The sequence below is a fragment of the Lissotriton vulgaris genome, chromosome 4_1 (assembly GCF_964263255.1).
Source record: "Lissotriton vulgaris chromosome 4_1, aLisVul1.2, whole genome shotgun sequence".
Classification (NCBI taxonomy): Eukaryota; Metazoa; Chordata; class Amphibia; order Caudata; family Salamandridae; genus Lissotriton; species Lissotriton vulgaris.
The window spans coordinates 1480603961-1480624631 of NC_141691.1; positions in this window are offsets into that span (position 1 = coordinate 1480603961).

The following is a 20671-nucleotide window of genomic DNA, read 5'->3' on the forward strand; positions in this document are numbered from 1 at the left end:
GCTTGCCTGCTAGGGCTTGGGCTCCATTCTCGAAAAGCGTCCCCTCAGCCGTGAAGATTCTACAAAAGTCTTGGGGGCCCCCGACTCCCGCAGGCTTCCGGTGGGGAGCGGCTGCCATGATTGCTCGCGGAATGACCACGACGGAGCCACGAGATGGTGGTGCTCTCATGCTGATGCCAGCTTCAGTCTGAATGATCCAGAAACAAGGTGGGGCTTTCATCGTTTGGGAAAAAAAAATGTTCTAAACCAATGAAAAGTGTTATTTTTAGGTCATATGACCAAGCCTTCCATCTTTAGGAAACCAAAAGTAAAATGATCCAATGAAAAGTTTTATAAACAAGTCACATGACCTGTTATGCGGCATAGGGCTACAAAAAGTGTACAAAATCCGTTGGCACGTGAGGCGGCGTCAGTAGCGGACCGATGTGCGAATAGGCCGAAGGCAGCACAACGCGCCGAGATCCGGATGGCACCGAGTTAGTGTCCAGCAAGTTGCTGCACTGGTGTGGCTATCCTACAATGCTGCGCCGAAAGACGGCGTGTCCAGCTGAGTTGCGGTCACTCTTGCGGTACAGTGACTCGAACGCGCCGAGATCCGGATGGCACCGAGGTGGTGTCCAGCAAATTGCCGCACTGGTGTGGCCATCCTACAATGCTGCGCCGAAAGACGGCGTGTCCAGCTGAGTTGCGGTCACTCTTGCGGTACAGTGACTCGAACGCGCCGAGATCCGGATGGCACCGAGGTGGTGTCCAGCAAATTGCCGCACTGGTGTGGCCATCCTACAATGCTGCGAAGAAAGACGGCGTGTCCAGCTGAGTTGCGGTCACTCTTGCGGTACAGTGAGTCGAACGCGCCGAGATCCGGATGGCACCGAGGTTGTGTCCAGCAAGTTGCCGCACTGGTGTGGCCATCCTACAATGCTGCGCCGAAAGTCGGCGTGGGGTGCCCCGTTGGCTTATGAGGTGATGTCAGTAGTGGACCGATGTGTGAATAGGTCGGAACCAGCACAAGGCGCCAAGATCCGAATGGCAAGTCCTGGATGTTGAGTGCCTCAGTTGAGATTTCTGAGCAGTGCTTGTAAGACTGTCTGAAGCTTATTTGCACCTGCTGCAGCTTCACTATTGCCCTGGTGTGGCCAAAGGTCGCACATGACATAGGCGGCCGGCTCCCGAGGTCCGGCGGAACTTTTTTCCTTTTCCTTTCTGCTTCTTTTCATACAATCCGTTTCATCTGAAGACACGACCAGGTCCCTGAATGTGTGCAGGGGGACGCTATTGATTGAATGAAAATGGCGGCTTGACACAAAGCTGACTCAAGCGTTGCTGTTGATGCTATACAGACAAAAATTGGTTTTCAGTTTGTACATTCTTCAAGATTTTTTTTTCTATCCAAGTCTGATTGAGAGTTTGTAGAAAAATGGCTTCAGATTTTCCACATACTACTCTTCAACATTCTTCCTAAATGTAACAATGTGAAACTCACTAGGAGAACGGCTGTTTCTGTTTCCTTCCAGAATGCTGCCAACAATATTTTCTGAATGGAAGACACCATCTTGTAGCATAAAGGGCCGAAAGGGGTTCTGGTCTGGCCGATGGTTGGTGGAGACATTTTGACTATATCTTGGACCTGCCCGGCCTCGCACAAAATGGCGCCGGTATAAATGGGACTCGTAACTCCTTGCCCGCAAATGTATATCTAGAAAATGTTATTGTAAGTGGCCCTGTCGTATTTTAATTACAAAATGTACGTCCACCGATTCCGCAACTGTTAGACACCTTTGTTCTTGCAACCGAATGGCCCGCTCGTTACGTTCCTCTACAGTGTAAATGTCTCCTCATCATATACGATTTCAGTTTGCTCCGTGGCCGGCCCACGTGGTTATAGGCCCGTATTTGTATACTGACATTTTCACAATAAAGGTTTTTAAAACAAAACACGGTAGTAGTATTTACATTGGTAAAGTTTTTACTTTTAGTCACTGTTTTCGAATCAGTAAAAGGCAAGTGAAATAAAGCAGTCCAATTACATGACGGATAAAAGGTATAATATGTAGGAACGCAGTAAAGATAAATGGTCAAGGGCAGTCGTGTTTTTCATTTCTGCAACATAAAGTGATCGATAAGAATCTGATAATCAGGCGTATCGGCGACTAAGACAGCAGGCCGAATCTCTTTTACTCAACGGCTCCGTCATGGAAGGAAGAAACGCCCTTTTTCTCGAAAAAGGAATATATTTTACTTGCAGGACAGTTGTAAATTTTCCGGGAAAGTACATTAGCCTGGAATATTATAACATATATGTTTTAAAAACAATAAAAAGCGTAATTTTTAGGTCATATGACCAAGCTTTTCATCATTAAAATAATAAAACTTTTCATTGGTTCATTTTGCTTTTGTTAACAAGTCACATGACCTGTTATGCTTACGTTACGCGCTGCGCGCCGCGCCTCGGATCACTTCCGGGTGCGCTAACGCGGCGTGTCATATAACGCATTACGCGACAACGTAGGTCAAGAATATAGTCAAAATGTCTCCACCAACCAGCGTTCGGAACACAACCCCTTTCAGCAGTCCAAAAAGTTCTGTTAAATGACAACAGAGGGGACAGGCAACAAGAACCATCAGTCAAAGAGGGGAGGGCAAGTTCTTCTCTTCCGGGTCATGTTGGGGCGCTACCGGAACTGATCGAATTGGTAGTCTACAGTGTTTCTGGATGTTTCAGACTAAAGCTGGCGTCAGCATGAGAGCACTACCATCTCGTAGCTCCGTCGTGGCCATTCCACGAGCAATCATGGCAGCCGCTCCCCACCAGAAGCCTGCGGGAGTCGGAGGCCCCCAAGACTTTTGTAGAATCTTCACGGCTGAGGGGACGCTTTCGAGAATGGGACCCAAGCCCTATCAGGGAAGCGTCCGAGTTCAAAGGTGTCCCAGGGCCATTTTAGTGGACCAGGCCCAAAACCGAAGAGCCGGCCGCCATTTTGAGAGTCCTGTGGCAGCCGCCTATCGCTGCACCGCAAGAGCGGGAGCAACTCAACTACATGATGAGCGAGACGCTGTAGTCGCAAGAGCGGGCGGTAAACAGCTGAATGGCGGAAGAGGCACAGTGTAGCAAAAGCGGGCGGAATGGCAACTGAAACGGTAAAGGGGCGCCCCACTACAGCGTGTCTTCAGGTCAAACGGATTGTGGGACAAGGTCCAGAATTGAAGAGTCATCAAAAGGCAAAAAGTTCCGCCGGACCCCGGGAGCCGGCCGCCTATGTCGGGGGCGATCTCAGGCTACACCAGTGCTATAAGACTTGGGGAGGGTGTCGGAGCCAAGCGTCTTCTCCGAGTCCATGGCCATCACACCGCCCCTCAGGGGCCTCCGTCAAGCTGTTTAGGAAGGTAACATATCACATTGTTTTCTAATGCAGTCAGGTCCACAAACGACACTCACTTACTTTGAGAATAGTGAAGCTGCAGTAGGTGGAAATAAGCTTCAGACAGTGTTACAAGCACTGCTCAGAACTCTTAACTATGGCACCCAACATCCAGAACTTATGCCATTTGAGAATGGCAGTGACATTGAAGCAACTCAGGGACCAAAACCATTAACGTACTTTCACGTATGAAAATCTTACTTGGGGAGGGGGCAGGAGTGAAGCGCCCCCTCCCAGTCCGCGCCACCACACCGTATGTTGAAAATCTGAAGCCATCGTTCTACAAAGTCAACCAACCTTGGATTGAAAAATCTAGAAAAATGTACAAACTGAAAACCAGTTTTGGTCTGCATAGCATCAGTAGCAACGCTTGCTATCAGAGTGCATGAGTTTCATGCTCGATCGATTGAGCTAGCCGGATCGGGCAATAAAAAGTATAAAATAGTTATGTAAATAGTTATTTAATAAAATGTTTTACCCTGTTTCTTTGCTGGTGTGTTGTCTATATTTTTAATATTTGCATAGGGTTTGTCGTTATTTTGGGCGGGGTGGGTGACGGAGTCGAGCTGTCTTGCAGCCCTCATGGTGTGGAGCTCAGTTCATCTCACTATTTTCGTATTTCTCATGAAGGGTTGTTCCTAATATTTCTATTTTAGCGAGGTCAAAAAGAGATCCAATTAGTGGCCTACTGATTTTGCTCGATTACTTTTATTTTTTTACACGATTTTTCACTATCTGCAAAGACTAAACAGAGTATTGCGACTTTGTGCTTGTTTGTAAATAGAGAATGATCCAAAGAGAACCAATTCTAAAACAGTAAATGCTTGGATAACAATCAATCAAATGGAGAGACAAGCAGGCACGACGGATTACAACGGGGGCAAAGGCCTGCGTTAACTACCGTTCACTATCTGCAAAGAGAGAGTACTACTAAGAGAAAAGAGGGGAGGGGGGGGCAGCGTTCAAAGCACATCAGCGTGCATAAATACGAAAATGTTTTTATCTATCACGTACTTGACATTTTAAAGCTTTTCATATTTGCTATTAAAAAACCAATGAAATTCACAGAAAAAACCATAGGTTATAGTGGATATATAGTTAGGAATTTGCATTTACAAAACCTTGAAAATTCAATGAAAAAACCATTGGTTTTAGGCCATATATAGTTAGGGATTTGCATTTACAAAACCTTATTTTACTCGCATAAAACCATTGAAATTCCATATATAGTTATAAGCGCTAACTATATATCGCGCACCCGCAATCCACTGCTGATGATGTCACATATTACATAATTCATGACATGGTTAGTGACATCACTGATGACATCACTGATGACATCTCAAATGACATCACTGAAAACATCTCATTTGACATGACTGATAACATCACTGATGATATCATTCATGTGATAATACCATGAACCTCTTCAGACTCTAATATAACCTTAGATACAATCAGTGTAAACAGACAGTCACAGACTGTCACTCATCCATGGAGTTACTCACACACCTAGTCAGTTATGCCAAAAATCAATCACACCTCCATTTTCTCAACTATACAGTTATACACACCTTACTTATTCAAACATATACTAACACATATTTACTTTACTCTCTTATACAATCTCTGATACATGTTCACAATGATCCATACAGCCACTCACACATTCACTGGCTCTTATGCACAGTTATTTATAGATGTCAACTCTCACATGTACTGTGTTTTACATATGTACTTAATTTGACATGTAGCACTGAGATATCCATTCACTCACTAATACACTCATGCACAGTCAACCGCCCATACAGCTGTTTCCACATACACTTTTGAATCCATACATATAGTGAATCAACTACTCACACATCTATGTACAGAGTCACACACCTCCCAGCCACCCATACACACACACTCAGTTTCCCATACAAATACTTGGACAACCAATGAATAACCCATACAGTTACTCATATAGCTACTGATCAACATATGCAGCAGTTTGTAGAACAACAGATATAATGATGCACAAATTAAAACAGTTTAGTCACTAACCCATGCACTCAGTGAGACACATTTAATCACTCACTCATACAGTCAGTCATGCACCTACTAAATCCTTCATCCAGACACTTATACATCCACTCATTCTTCAATATGTAAGACATATTTTAACTTTACAGAAACATACAGTCACTGGATGTTGTCATCAGTGATGTCATCAGTGATGTCATTTGAGATGTCATCAGTGATGTCATCAGTGATGTCACTAACCATGTCATGAATGATGTAATATGTGACATCATCAGCAGTGGATTGCGGGTGCGCGATATATACTTAGCGCTTATAACTATATATGGAATTTCAATGGTTTTATGCGAGTAAAATAAGGTTTTGTAAATGCAAATCCCTAACTATATATGGCCTAAAACCAATGGTTTTTTCATTGAATATATATATATATATATATATATATATATATGAAATCCAACTCCTTCACACGAAAAGAGCTATATATCCACTAAGCTCCCCGTCCACAAAAGAATACTTCAGCATCTCAGGGCAATAACATCACAGGACAATACCTATCCGGTGGCACGCCACTTTAAATTATGACACCACAGCAATAATAAGGATCTCACATATTACGTGGTGGATGCTGTCCTTGCCAGTAGAAGGGGAGGAAACAGGGAGGCCAAGTTGCTTAAACTTGAAACCAATTACATTCTGAAATTAAATAGCAAGCAGCCAGGGGGCTTGAACCTCACAGAGGATTTATATACGTGTTTACATTAGGATGTACAGGCTCATTAATTGTTACCCGCAGGCACCCGGTGAACAGGAACACATATATGGGTGCAATCCAATGAATTAATTATTTTCTCTTGTATAATAGCATATTTAGAGATTTTAGTATTTATTGTTTTAAATCTGTAATATCAAGTTTACCAACATGCATTTAAGTACGGGTAACTGAAATGAATACCAGTGACTGTAACATCATTTGAATTTCACCTCATAACTGGAGCCATTAATTCTTGGTATAGACTGTGTAATTGGACACCCGTTTGGAATCACTCTGATGTTATGAAGGACAGTAAACCTAAAGTGGTCATTATGCATTAATGTATGATGTGGCACTTAAAAGATGAAATGATATAGAGGGAAATATTGATTTATGTTCGGACTTAAAACCTTCTTCCTCCTTTTATCTTGAAATATGGGTGCCCATAGCTTTCTTGTGGTCCAACAGGGAGCTGTAGGGGCATAGAATGAATACAAGCAGTGGGAGATGTCAGTAGGAGCAGCAACCATTTGGATGATTGAAGAGACTGGGCTCAGTCTTATTCAATTGCAAATATTAACAAGGCAAGTTTTATATTTATTCAATAATACTTTTTGCACTTTTTTGCACATCTGCACAGTATGCTTTAGCTTAGCTGGTCTGGTAAGGGTCATCAGTTTGTATAGTATGAGTTTAATGGGATTTAACCCATCATTTGAACAAGTCTTAGGATAAAAGTTTTTTCTGGATTTATCCTGGTGATCAAGGCTGTTGTAAGACAGCTGAAACGCGTAATGCTGGTGGAGAGGAGAAAATAAACCACTTTATTCATGAACTTTTGTGTCTGAGAGATCTGTACCTGTGGATATCACAGCATCGAGGGCTGAGGTGACAGGATATTGTTTATATATATAACACTTTACCTACTGTTGCACAGACTGGAGTGAGAATAGTAAATCCTACTCCTCCGAAGTCCAATGCTTTCTCTACTATTGCACAGACTGGAGTGGGAATAGTACATTTTACCCCTCGGAAGTCCAAAGCTTTACCTATTGTTGCACAGACTGTGGTGGGAATAGTAAATGTAATCACTTCGAAGTCCAACATTTTCCCTACTATTGCACAGACTGGAGTGAAAATTGTAAATCTTACCCTTCCAAAGTCCAATGCTTTCCCTACTGTTGTACAGACTGGCGTGGGAAATTTAAATTTAACCCCTCTGAAGCCCAACACTTTCCCTACTGTTGATCATACTGAAGTGGAAATAGTAAAACATTCCCATCTAAAGGCCAATGCATTCCCTACTGTTGCACTGACGTAAGTGAGAATAGTCAATTTAATCCCTTTGAAGTCCAACACTTTTACTACTTCTGTACAGACTGGAGTGGGAATATTACATTTAATCTCTGTGAAGTCCAATGCTTTCCCTATTGTTGCACACACTGGAGTGGTAATAGTAAATCGTACCCCTCCGAAGTCCAACGCCTTCCCTACTGTTGCACAGACCGAGGTAGGAAAGTAAATGTAACCTCTCTGAAGTCCCACACTTTCCCTACTGATGCACAGACTTAAGTGAGAATAGAAAAACATACGCCACTTAAGTCCAATGCATTCCCTACTGTTGCACAGACTTGAGTGAGAATACTCAATTTAACCCCTTCGAAGTCCAACGCTTTCACTACTGCTGCACAGACTGGAGTGGGAATAGTATATTTAAACCCTCTGAAGTCCAATTCTTTCCCTATTGTTGCACAAACTGGAGTGGGAATAGTAAATCTTACCCCTCCGAAGTCCAACGCTGTTCCTACTGTTGCACGGACAAGAGGTGGGATAGTAAATCTTACGCCACCGAGTCCAATACGTTCCCTACTGTTGACCTGTTGGAGAGGAAATAGTAAATGTAATTCCTCGGAAAGCCTTTGCTTTCGCTACTGTTGCATAAACTGGAGTGGCAATAGTATATCTATTATTCCCAAACTTCAATACTTTTCATACTATTGTTTTATTACATTTATTATTATGATTTTTTTATCTTTTACATGTTATAATACTTGGCATAAATCTATATATATGTTTTCATTTTCATAATATTTTTAGTTAATTTCTTTGTTGGGATTTTATAGTTTTTTAGATTTTATTACCTTGGTAATTAATTTAATGTTTTGCAGTTGATTTGTTTATGTTTTTTTGTTTTCATTTATATATGTATAAATATCTATATCTATCAAAGAAAATTGTAAATTCAACTGACTAGCACTCTCACTAGAAAGGGATCAGTTGGAGCATTGTACTAAAATGCTTCAATTTAACAACAATTTATATAGGCTTTCTCTCAATACAAATCTATGGTACCTACTCACATGTTAGAAACTTGTAACATTCACCAAAACCTAATGAGCAGGTGGCAGGATTTTCTCCCAGAGGACATGTAAAACATTCTTGAGGAGAATATATCATTGATGAATACAATACTCAGCTCATTATTCTGTCAATATCTTGTTCCAGTTGCCAGAACTGAAAGCGAGGTTATGGTTTGCAAAAATGTCCAACCTCTGAGCCTACTTCAGGGTTGAAATTTACCATGTTGTATTAGAAGCCAAAGGATACCGCAACCCAATAAGGGACAACATCCATATTTGTAAATAAAATATACTGCTGCACTCTCTACCAAATGTATATAAAACAATTACACTGTAATCATTCTTTGTGTTACATAGATCAGGATCATAGATTTGAATACATTTTTAGACAACAGTATGAACATTTTTAGACACCAGTATGAACAAAATCGCCTAGTGGGTCCCAGAGGTATAGATTTTTAGGTACAACGTAAATCTCACCTTTTCTTTCAAAGTGTAAATAAGCACTGGTAACTACCAAAAGTTAGTGGAAGCTTTGCAAACTTTGTAAAAGTTTTATAAAGTTGTGTTTGGGTACTTCAGCCTGCTTTGGGCACCAAACTTTGACTGGGAGCAGTGTAATGGTGCAGAGAGAGAGAGACAGTGGTGCAAAGTTCAGCACTACCGCTGACCACGAGATGCAGCACCCAGGGCAGGAAGTACACGCATGACAAGTGGCAAAAAGGGGTGACCCAAGGGAGGACACAGGGAAGGGGGGTAGAACGAGAGACCAGCAGAGGGTCACACCCACATGTGCTGTCATGCTCTGACCTCATTGAAGAATAAAGAAATGTACACCCTTACTTGGCTGCCATTCGTCCTTTCAGTCCGACAAGCAGGTCAAGGGGGCTAGTAAGGATTTGTAGGACAGCCGTGTCACCAAGGCAGTCTCAAGTCCTGTTCTAGGCTCTGTGGGCTAAGGTATGATTTGCTTTGATTCGGGCCAGTATCTCTTAGCCTATTTCAAACAGCGAAGGCATAAAATAACTGTGTATTGGGCACAATCCTACTTGCTAATTAGCCACATTCCATATATGACACATTAATCCATTCCTGGCTTGTTAGCCAACAATATCTAGCAAACAGCCCCAAATTATACATGCAGTTTACAAAAAAAGCGATGGTCGGGTGCTTACATGAAGTGATACCTGGTATTTCCTATTTGCAGACACATTAAAATGCAGGTGAAATCTTATCTCTCAGCTGCCTTATGTATACTTGGTCAGAAAAATGTATCTACTTGTGATGTGACTATTGTTGTGTTTGTGGGAATAAGGGAGCCGGATAGGGCTTGTGCATTCCAATTTCTGTGCCTATTTGGTCTGTGGTGCTCTTGTTTTCTGCAGTCATCAGTACAAGCACCTACTTACTGTTTCCTGTCATTAGACAACAAAGTGGTAATATGAAATAATGTCAACTCAATTAAACAAATATACATTTTTATCTTGATACATTCAGCACAGCTAGCTGGATAACACTAGGCAAAGCAAAGGAAACTATTTGTGTTGCTGGTAATTTAAAACCCCAGCTACAATTTCAGTGGGTCCATAAATCTTAGCAAGGTTACTAATTTATGGCACCTACTAAGCTGTACAGTGATGTTTGGTTTCTTAATGGAAAGGGAGCATTCCAGCAACAAATCTCTGTTTTGTGTCACGCACCAAAAGTCTTTGCACTCTTCCTGATCAATTACACTGATCTATATATCAATTCTCGCATTAATGCATTGTTTTGATGACACTTGCCCTGCTATGGTTTCTGTAGATGATCCTCATTTCCATACCACTCAAAATGTGCTCCCCCCACACCCCTGAGACTCTAAATTTACTTCTGTCTGTTTGTCATATAGCAGTCTGTAGCTCTCTTTTTCACAGTGAAGTTTTTTCAAATATTGCCAGGTGGGTAAGGCTGTAGAACTGAAGTCTTAGACTGTAGCTGTTTGGTGCAGTGGGGCACGTAAATGTCATAGTTTTCAATCTTTTACCTATAGGATACCCTTTTAATGTAAAATATTATCTAAATGCATATTTAAAGATGCCCAAAATAAAATGTTGTCCTTATCCTATATATATAGCACTTTTTCTATTTTAATAGTGCTTTGTGTATTCATCACTGGTCATAACAATGACTGGAATTGAAAAGGAGCTGCCATAGCCTAAGAACAAATCTGTTTGTCTATTGTAGTAAAACTGTTAGGAGAGCTACATCAGCAGGAAAAATGTGCAGCAAACACATTAGAAAGCAACTTAAAGAGGAGGAAAAACAAAGTATATATTCTTTATATCAAAACCAGATTTGTTTTTATTAGAAACGATGTGTTAGGGGGAGTGGTTACGGCGCCGTATGACATGGCCGCACTGTGAGGGAGCTCCGCCGTGCCGGGACACTGCCGTAAATATTTTGGTGCAGATTTTCGTCCCCAGCGATGTCGGACCACTTTTGTGCACACCGGAATCCCTGAGGAGCCCGATGAACAGTTTTCCATGCTTTCAGTGGCAGTATTGAGGAGCTTTTTTACATCGCGTTTTCTTCCGTGAAGTTTGCCGCCATTTAGCAGAGGTCCCGCGGCTGAATGACGAGCTGCGGACTTCGTGCATCCGTCATGTAAGCTGCCTACCCTCTTCATTTCTTGTGCTTTGGGCCATTATTTTTTCATTTTTTTTCACTTCTCTGCTCCTGAGACTTTCTCGTTTTATTTAAATACACCTGAATCTGCAAGTGTGCTGTTTTCTTCACTCGACGCTGCAGTTCACTCAGCAATAGCCGCCATTTTGTCTCACCACGCTTATAATTACTCAATCAGTGTTGGTGCAACCCTGGAATTGTGTGGTGTTATGTATTTCCCACTATCTTTACTGTTTACCTGGCCTATATCTGCAATGCTTCCCTCACAACCTGCCTCTATTGACAGCAATATTCCTCCTGGTCTTCTCAATATGCCATCATAAGGACTGTTTTGTTCAATGTCGTGTACTATGCTCCTCTCCTTTATGGCGCTTCTTTGATTTACCATATTTTTGCTGCACTTCTTGAATAAACTGCATTTACATGTTTGGTCTTCGCTTCAGGTGCCTTATACATTTCATGCAAAGATTAGGAGCCGTTCTCTAATGCCCACCTCTGCGCCGCTGGACTCTATTTGGAAAACCCTATCTCTTTTCAGCTCAATGTTTACTGTTACCTTACCAATGACTATTTTTTCCTCATTTCAATTTTTTATGGCTTTGATGATGTGACTAGGAGCACACACTATATATATATATTTTCAGGCTCTGAATATGCGCATTAGCTTCAATCAATCCGTGCTTCTGCTTCTGATTTCTATCTTCGTCATTTTACTGAGGCATTCACAGTAGCCTCTTCATATGGGCAGATTGCGCAAACCAAAGTTTGTCTTTGTCTCTTCTAACTCTCCTAACGAATCTTCCATCTCAGCATCCTCCAAAGACCCCACATCAGGAGATCAAATGGCTGGACTGGCTCCACATCGTTCCTCCTCTACACCATCGTCGTCATCAAACAAATCCTCTCCTCCTAATGCTTCTTCCAAACGTTTGAAGCAAGATCCTCCATCACCGGACAAGCCATCCTCTTCAATTTCTATGGAGTTGCTTATAGAGGAGATCCATGCTTTGCGCCCTTTTGTTGAAGATACCAGTAGAGACATGCAACTTTTAAAAGATAAATGGGCATCTATGGATACTAAACTCTTATCTGTAGAACAACAAGTTTCAGAAGTTCAATCCAACTCCCAACGCATTTCTTTATTGGAGAAGTTGGTCCGCGCTCTTCATCAACATACTGAGGATTTGGAAAATCGAAACAGAAGGAATAATCTTCGTGTTTATGGTCTTCCAGAGTCTTTGGAAGGAGATGACCCTGTGACATTTTTCACCTCTTTCATTCTTAAAATGTTGGACATGCCTCCCACCACCTCTCTCAGCATCCAGAGGGCTCATAGGCTTGGTCCTCGCTCATCTGACTCGCCGAAACCAAGAGACGTCATTATCCTTTTTTTGAAGTTTACGGATCTCCTATCAGTTCCTTCTGCAGCCAGGTCTAAACATCAAATCTCCTGGATGGGTCAGAGAGTGTTCCTCCCCCAGGATGTCTCTTATGGCACGGCGTCCAGGAGGAAGAAGTTTCTGAATCTTCGTGCACCTCTACGTTCTCTGGGTGCTAGATATATCCTGTTTCATCCCTGTACTTTTAAGGTCCCTCATCAAAATAAAACTTGGACCTTTCAAGACCCTGGTGAATTAAAGAACTTTATTCATCTCCAATCTGGCGGTGCCATGGATACATCCACCTCTTCGAGTGGCCTATCATCTCATCTTCTCCATTTGTACCTGTTAGGTTTTCTTTTTGTGAAACTTTTTATTATTGTTCTTTGTTTTAGATTCTTAGTAATGCCATGAACATTTCTCATGCTTATTTGACTTTTTCTCATGCGTATATTGTTATCGCACTCTTAGCTGTTCTTTTTGATTAATTAGTGTATTATTCTGAATTCCTTTACCACTGTTATTTCGTATGTTGTTCTAATGTTTGTGTTTTGAATATTTACAATATACGTTCCTGTTGTCATTTATTTTTTCCTTTTTTCTCATCCTTATTTACCATTTTATATCCCTCGTAGATTCGTGCAGTCTTCTCCTTTGTGCCGTGGGACTCCTTTCCTGCACCGTAGCTCCCTGGTGTTCCCTCCTTGAGTCTACATGGGTCGATTTATTATTTGTCTTTTGTCCTGGTACGGTTGCAAGATCTGTCTTGTGGAGTGTCGCCACTTCCCCACTTTTCCGTGTTTAATTTTCTCAGGTACATTGTTTGCAGTCGTTCCTTTGATATGTACTGTCTCTTCTTTTGCTTTCTTCTCTTCCTCCTCTTCTCTTTTCCTTCCCCTCCTCCTTTTCCTTTGGCCTTCTTTTTTCTTCGGTCTTTCTGTATTTTTCTAACTTCTTCTTGTTTTCTTTTTTTGGCTTTATGATGTTCATAAATTGTTTTGCAAGTTTTGATGTTACCACATTTCTCTTATTGCAAAAAATGTTGATGTTTTCACATTTATCTTGTTTGAAAATGTAGAGTTATTTCATGGAATGTAAAAGGTTTTATTAACCCCGTTAAGTGGCAGAGAGTACTTTCACATCTTTCCTCCTATGTTCCCGATATTGTTCTTTTACAGGAGACTCATCTTAATGACCTTGAATTCCTTAAGTTAAAAAGAAACTGGGTGGGTACTGTTTTATTTTCTCCCTCTCCTAATAAAAAAATGGGGTTGCTATTTTAATTCATAAAAAGTTAAAGTTTAAGGTGTTGTTGGAGGAAAAAGATTCAGAAGGAAGGTGGATTTTGGTTAAATTGTTGATCAATTCTATTTCTCTCACTGTTTTCAATATTTATCGTCCTACACAACCTGATTGTTTGTTTTGGCCTTTAATCACACGCAAATGTATACAACACAAAGATGACTTTTTGCTTTTAGGAGGTGATTGTAATCAAATTATTTATCCGTTTCTTGATCGCAAATCCACTGTTCATTTTGTTCCCCACAAACCTCATAAGCAATTTTTGGATACTATATCTCAAACCAACCTTTCAGATTCCTGGAGACTCATGCATCCTGATACCCTAGATTACTCTTTCTTCTCACACCCTCATGCTTCTTCTTCTAGGTTAGATTATATTTTTCTCTCTCAATTTCTCATTCAAAATCTTCTATCTTCCTCTATTGAACCTATTGTTATTTCAGATCAAGCTCCTATCATAACAGATATTGATCTACTTCCTCCTCACTCCAAACCCTCTTGTTGGCGTTTTAACTCTACTCTTCTCATTGACCCTAATTTCTCTTCTTCTTTTCGAACTTTCACTAATGATTTCTTTCTAACTAACTCTACTCCTGATATTCCTCCTCATATTCTTTGGGACTCCATTAAAGCTACTGCACGGAGATTCATTGCTGATTTTGTTTCTAGGAAAAAAATCTATTTCTCCAAAAACGGAAGTCCTCTCTCGCACATATTAACACCTTGGCTGCTAGGTGTTTTCCCCTCCTGTGCTGGAAATTGCTATTTTACTTTTTTTATGACGAGCTCAGCTCGTCATCAGCACAGCTCCACTGTGCATCATGACGAGCTGAGCTCGTCATGAGCATCGAAAGGGTTAAAAAATTGGAACATCAATTTTATACCTCCTCTGATAAATGTATGTCCCCTGAACTTCTGCGTGCGAAGATCTCCTTTAATAAACTTACTACAGATAATGCCTCCTCAATTCTTCTTCGTAGTAGCGCACGTTATTACGGAGGTCGTAATAAATCTGGTAAACTTTTGGCTAACTATCTCAAATCTCACAAGGAACGCACATCCATTGAATCTATTTTTTCCTCTGACAATACTCTTCTTCATACAAATGAACAGATTCTTGAACAATTCCAACTTTTCTATCAACAACTTTACACTCCATAATCCCCTCCTACTTCTTCTTTGCTCCATTTTTATTTTGAAAAGTTACCTAAACCTTCTACCTCTCACCTCAATTTTTCATCCCTTGACCTTGATCTTTCCCTTCATGAACTTTCTAAGGCTCTGTCTTCTCTTACTAAGGGTAAGACCCCTGGTCCTGATGGCTTTCCGCGGAGTTTTATTTACACTTTTCTGACCTTTTATTACCTAAACCTGTATTACTTTTTCAATCTTTTTCTTCTTCTGGCGCAGCTGCAGGTACTTTTCAAAATGCCACCATCTGTCTAATTCCAAAAGACGGTCGTGATCCTAAGCTCTGTAAAAATTATCGCCCCATTTCATTAGTCAATGTTGATTACAAGCTGTTCGCCAAATTTCTTGCTTTACGTCTGTACTCTTTCATGCCACATCTTATCGGTAAGGAACAATGTGGTTTTATTAAAGGGAGACTTACTTCAGATAACTCTCGTCTGTTTCTGAATGTTTTAAATAAAGCCCCTTCTTTATCAATCCCCTTAGCTGCTATTTCTGTCAATGCTGAAAAAGCTTTTGACAGAGTAGATTGGTCCTTTTTATTTGCTTCACTTCAGTTGCATGGCTTTGGCTCCAAATGTATTTCTCTCATTTCTTTATTGTACTCTTCACCCAAAGCCTCTGTTCTTGTGAATGGCCAACTCTCTTCTTCTTTCACTCTTCAAGAGAAGCCCGTCAAGGCTGTCCTCTCTCTCCACTTCTTTTTGTTTTGGCACTTGAACCCCTTTTGTCCTCCATTCGCCAGAATACTTTCATATCCGGTTTTCCCTATGGTGAACATCAATTAAAGTAATAAGTAATAACAAAAGGAGGTTCCCCTGTAGTTTATCGCAGGGAGGGGGAAAGTTGCATCAGAAAAAGGTTTTGGTCCCTGTTTTATAAATAGCAGATTTGACTTGCTAAATTTGTCATTGATAGAAAGGGTCTAGCTTAAGTAGGGTCAAACTTTCTATACCAATGTAAATTAGAGACACACTATAGGCAAAGTGGACAACTAAACCAACTAATAAATTGAAACCTTAAGTAAATATACCAAGCAAACAATTTTTATATAAAAAAGAATCGAAGAATTTATTCATACCTCCCAACCGGGTTACAACTAAATCATAATCAATAACACAAATTAAAAAGGTTTAAAACAATCACCATCAGTGGCAATACAATGGATATCGCAAACAGTCAAAGTTAAAACAGTCGACGCGGCGTTTCGGTGCTTTTTCGTTCTTGACACCTTCTTCAGGACATTAAAACATTTGACTCCGTATCTATAAGTTAAAAAAGTATTTTCAGTGTTTTATGCAATTTTTTCTCAGTTCATCACACTTGCCTCGCTAATACTTTTCATAAATACAATCCTAAATGTGTCGAGCTATGCTACCAACCCTTAATTCCAAACACCTAAAGCTTAGACAGTTTAATAATAAAGAGCTCATTTAGAAACAATACTTGAGGTTTTTTGGAGATTCTTTCAATGACACATTACTACACATGCATTATCTACCTTGTTATCGCCCTTCCAAGTTTAGATGTAGGATAGGACTCGTACCTGTGATTTTCACGGGAATTTTTTGATGCATTTCAAATGATTTTCAATCTGTTACGAATTATTCAGGAATTTCATATTTCCCTTAATCTATATAAACAAACAAGTACAAGAGGGCTCAGTGTCGTAATTTATCTACACTGGAATTTGTCTGAAATAATTATGATTAGTATAAATTTACCTCTAGATGTAGAGCTTAAATCTTCTTATATAAGGTAGATAATGCATGTGTAGTAATGTGTCATTGAAAGAATCTCAAAAAAATCTCAAGTATTGTTTCTAAATGAGCTCTTTATTAGTAAACTGTCTAAGCTTTAGGTGTTTGGAATTAAGGGTTGGTAGCATAGCTCAACACATTTAGGATTGTATTTATGAAAAGTATTAGCGAGGCAAGTGTGATGAACTGAGAAAAAATTGCATAAAACACTGAAAAAACTTTTTAAACTTATAGATACGGAGTCAAATGTTTTAATGTCCTGAAGAAGGTGTCAAGAACGAAAAAGCACCGAAACGCCACGTCGATTGTTTTAACTTTGACTGTTTGCGATATCCATTGTATTGCCACTGATGGTGGTTGTTTTAAACCTTTTTAATTTGTGTTATTGATTATGATTTAGATTGTAACCCGGTTGGGAGGTACGAATAAATTCTTCGATTCTTTTTTATATAAAAATTGTTTGCTTGGTATATTTACATAAGGTTTCAATCTATTAGTTGGTTTAGTTGTCCACTTTGCCTATAGTGTGTCTCTAATTTACATTGGTATAGAAAGTTTGACCCTACTTAAGCTAGACCCTTTCTATCAATGACAAACTTAGCAAGTCAAATCTGCTATTTATAAAACAGGGACAAAAACCTTTTTCTGATGGAACATCAATTAAAGCCTTCTGCGTATGCTGATGATATTCTTTTGTTTATCTCAAATCCGGAATCGTCCATCCCCCCTTTATTATCCGAATTCAAAGCGTTCTCTCTTGTTTCTGGGTATAAGATCAATTCAGATAAAACAGAAATTCTCCCTTTGACTAGGTTTTGTCTTTCTCATTTCTTTTTCCTCTACTGGTTTTGCCTGGAATAGCAGTTGGGTTCTCTAATTCTATTTCCTCCTCTGTTAAACTAAATATGTCTGCTGTCCTCTCCCTAATTGATCAAATATTTTCTTCTTGAAATCCTCTTTTTCTTTCTTGGTGGGGTCAACTAGATTCCATTAAGATGATGATCGCTCCTATACTTATTTATGTGCTTTCCATGTTGCCTGTACATATTCCTGCTCTGTATTTCAAACATCTTGATTCTTCTATCTCTAAGTTTCTCTAGAATATAACAAATCTAGAATCTCTCTTCTACTTCTTCGCAGATCAAAATCAAATGGTGGTGTTAATTTCCCAGACTTTGGTCTCTATCATAAATCCTTTTCTTTCCATCAAGCTTCTCGTTGGCTCTCTTTAGAATCTTCCCCCCTCTCTCCTTTATGGCTCTCTATTGACAGTCTTTTCTCTCACCCTTTTCTTTTGAGGAATTAGTTTGTTTTTCATCTAAATCCCCTTTTGATTCACTTCCCTTGTTTAAATATACTTCTTCTCTTCTTAAACCTTTATTCTCTTTCTCAATCATGTCGTGTGAAGCCTTTCTACAGCTACCCATTTGGTATAACTCACTTATTCTTGTAAACAATAGACCTATATGTTGGACCTCTTGGAGAATGAAGGATATCATATGGATCCATCAACTTTTTGATGGTATAATACCTTGCTCTTTCCCACATTTTCAACTTCAATTTCTCTGTCCTCGTTCCTTAATGCATAAATACACTCTTCTTATGGAAGTCATTCTTGATCGTTATTATTCTTTCCCTTTCTCGACTTCTACTACTACCTCTTCTCATCTTTTAGCTTTACTTTCTACTATTCCTAAAGCATCTCTTATTTATAAATTCTTCTCTTCTTCTAATCCGGACCGTCCCAAATCCAAATTGGAACTTTTCTGGGAATCTGATTTGGGATGCATTTGGTCCATTCCCCTCTGGGACAAGCTCTGGTCCAAATCATTGAAGGTTTCTCGTTCTGCATCTCTCACTCAATCTCTCTTTTTTCTATATCACAGACTTTATCTCACTCCTCTCTCCCTTTCTCACTTCTCATCTTCCTCAGACTCTGCCTGTTGGACTTGCAAGTCACCTAATGCTGACCTTTTATACTTGTTCTTTCACTGTCCTTCGGTTTCTAGTCTCTGGAGACAAGTTTGGTCTTGTATTTCCCATGTCTTCCCACTTTCTGTTCCTTATTCTCTCCCTCTTCTTTTTCTTGGTAGACTCTCAGACACGCTTACTTTACCCCCACACTCTCAGGGTCTCTTTGATCTTATGCTTGCACTTTTTTTCACCATATATCTTCTAATTGGAAATCTCTTAAAAATGTCTCCATGCAACATTGCTGGAATTTTTTATGTCATTTTCATAGATTGGATGTCTCATTTGCCTCTTCTTGTAACCCACCTCGTAATGTTGACCTTTATTGGCTACCTCTTACTACATACTTAGATCAATTGTCTCAAAAGAAGACTCTTCCTGTCACCTCTGAAAATTTTAAACCTACTTGAATTATTTTACTCTCTCCTTCATGTACTCTTCAATACTGGTTTACTGCCTTTACATATTGCAATGTTTACATAGGTTATGTGTTTTTTGAGAATTGCCTGTATGGTTTTTACCCATGCCGTTATTACTTTATTTTCTCCCTCACTTTTCGTCCTCCCTGCTTTTCCTCTTAAAATATTATAAAATGCTTTAGTTCTCTAACATGTCATTAGTAATATTATTATCCTTCTGTGGACTATATATTTTATATTCTCCTTCCTGATGTCATTTGTTCTCCTTATTATTTAAATAAAGCTTTTCAAACATAAAGAAACGATGTGTTGGAAGATAGATTAGAACAGCCAAGTGACAGTTGTAGTACTACACACTACCCCCCATGAAGAGACTTTAGCCCCATGCAACAAAACAGTGGTGTTCAAAATGAGTAGGTCTAGGGATTTTTGAACATGTGAGACAAACCACAAGAAACAGATATCACAATAAAAGTGACAGCTCTAGGATAGTCTAAGAACGCATCAGATGCATTGTGAACTACCCCCACAACTAACTGATGAAGTTGAAACTGAAGACCTCTTGCTTGAAGATTGTGAGCAAGTTCAGCTACTCCAGAATCCTGATATTGCAGCTTCTGCCATTTCTGACCCAAGTGGCAGAAGAGCAGCAGTCGGCAAACATTGCGGTATCCTACAGACCAAAGGCTTTTCATTGAGGTTCATCTTAGCACGGCTATGATAAGAGAATTAATCGAGCTTGGTCCCTGTCACCCAAGATTAAATGTCATATTTATTTCTTCTAAAGACAATTTAGGAAAAAAGGATGTTTTGGCATACATTTCTCTGGAAATGTGCATTTTGTCATCCTTGGTGGTTACTTGCTAAGCACCACGAAAAGGGCTATGAGTCTGCATTTCGGATCCAAAATATAGAGGATTTGGAAAGGAGAAAACCCGATGTCACGGTTCAGAAATCACGAATGCTCTCTGAGCCACAGAGACGCAATGAAGGGGATGGTAAGAACAAAAGCTATCTCAAAAAAGTATTCCACAGGTAACAACGAACAAATAAACTCTTCTACGATGCATGTAGTCACACACCTCTAAGTTCAAACCTGAGGCACGTTGTTCTACATGTTTTTTAATTATTTGAGGCGATAATTGTTCTGCCTTTCTTCTCATATTGTGCCAAGATGGACGGCACCTACCTCCAAATGGTGAGAACTTTCAGGCAGTGCTCTCTTCTCCTTTGGTGTAAAATAGGAAGTTAAGTCGTTTCTGAGTTTAAATGATTTCTTTTCCTATCCACTGTGATACATTTGGTTCTATTAATGCACGCTTAAACTTAGATTACATGCAGGATTTAGTTAATACATTTGTATGTGTTTGAAGAACAACAAATAGTATCCAATTGCAGTGATATATTTTTGCTACAAGTGCAGCATA